We start from the raw sequence: 1732 nt of genomic DNA on the forward strand, positions 1-1732 counted from the left end.
TCCTCTCTCTCAAATAAATAAATACTAAAAATATTTTATGTATCTTAAACATATGCCATTTATCATACATAATTTCACAAATATTTTCATCATTCAGTCTGTAATTTGTTTTTTTTTTAATTATCATAAATGTCACAAAGCATATGTTTTTAATTTGGAGCTAGCCTTCAAGTTTTTATGGTTTGGTATCATGCTTAGGAGCTCTGATGGGAAGATGCAGGAGAGAGCTGGAGACTGGATGACACCACAGTTCTGGCTTTGATGCTGGGGACAGAGGCCATGTTGAGCAGACACAGGGGGGAAGGGGACATGGCAGTTTCTCTTCTGAAGTCACCACGAAGACTGTGGCCCTGCTGACATCCTGACGGCAGCCCAGTGAACCCCATCCAAGCCTTGCAATCTCAAGAAGTGTAAGAAAATAAATATCATATGGCCCAAGCCACTCAAAAAATTAAAATAATTAAATTAGAAATAGCAACTCTTTGCCCAACTACAGATAGAAAAAAAAAAAAAAAACTAATCCTGGGCTGGGTAGATTGCTCAATGGTTAAAGACACTTTCTTGCAGAACCTGCCTGCTTAAGTTCAACTCCCCAGTACTCACGGAAAGCCAGATGCACAAAATGGTACATGTATCTTAAGTTCACATTCAGTGGCAGGAGGACCTGGTACACCCATTTCTCTCTCATCCTCTCTCAAATAAATAAAAAATAAATTAAAAGTTAAAAATAAGCCAGGCCTGGTTGTGCATGCCTTTAATCCCAGCACTCGGAAGGCAGAGGTAGGAGGAGCATTGAGAGTCCAAGGCCACCCTGAGAATACAGAGTGAATTCCAGGTCAGCCTGAGCTAGAGTGAGACCCTACCTCAAATAAAATAAAATAAAATAAAAAATAAAAATAAAAATAAAAAAAGTCTTTCCGCCATCTTTCCATGAGGCCATCATGGTGCATGTGCATATCTCGGCTGATGCTCTCAAGAGCATCAACGACACTGAAAGAAGAGGCTAACGCCAGGTCCCTATCAGGCCGTGCTCCAAAGCCATCGTCCGGTTTCTAACAGTGATGATGAGGCATGGTTACATTGGCGAAGTTGAAATCACTGATGATCACAGAGCTGGGAAAATTGCTGTGAACCTCACAGGCAGGTTAAACAAGTGTGGAGTGAGCAGCCCCAGATCTGATGCACAGCGCAAAGACTTAGAAAAATGGCAGAATAATTTGCTTCCATCCTGTCAGTTTGGTGTCATTGTACTGACAACCTCAGCTGGTATTATAGACCATGAAGAAGCAAGACAGAAACACACAGGAGGGAAAATCCTGGGATTTTTTTTTCCCCCTATGGCCATAAAGAAAGTATACATATGAATAAAATGCCTCAGTAGACTCCATGCTAAAAAAAAATTAAAAATAAATAAATACAAGTTAAAAATAAAATTATTCCTGATTCTTTCTAAATATTTTATAGGTTTATATTTCATAACTTTATATTTATTTGTGCAGTTCATTTTGAGATATGTTTTTACATAGTGAGCCTTAAGCCAAGCTACATGTTTTTGCATATGAATATCCAATTGTTCCAACATCATTTGTTGAAAGACAAATCCTTTCTTCAGTGAAGTTTAAAACCTCAAAAATCTGTTGGCCCTATCCATATGGAAGCTTCCTGGCTCTCTATTCTATTCCATTGGTTGAGACACTGATTGGATCTATCACTGATACTAATCACCTACCAG

General features: G+C 38.7%; 1 pseudogene; it reads left to right on the top strand.

The window, feature by feature from the left end:
* Positions 1–941: 941 nt before the first annotated feature.
* On the top strand, positions 942–1364 carry LOC105943796 (annotated as a pseudogene).
* Positions 1365–1732: the final 368 nt, after the last annotated feature.

The sequence above is a fragment of the Jaculus jaculus genome, chromosome 5 (assembly GCF_020740685.1).
Source record: "Jaculus jaculus isolate mJacJac1 chromosome 5, mJacJac1.mat.Y.cur, whole genome shotgun sequence".
Classification (NCBI taxonomy): domain Eukaryota; kingdom Metazoa; phylum Chordata; class Mammalia; order Rodentia; family Dipodidae; genus Jaculus; species Jaculus jaculus.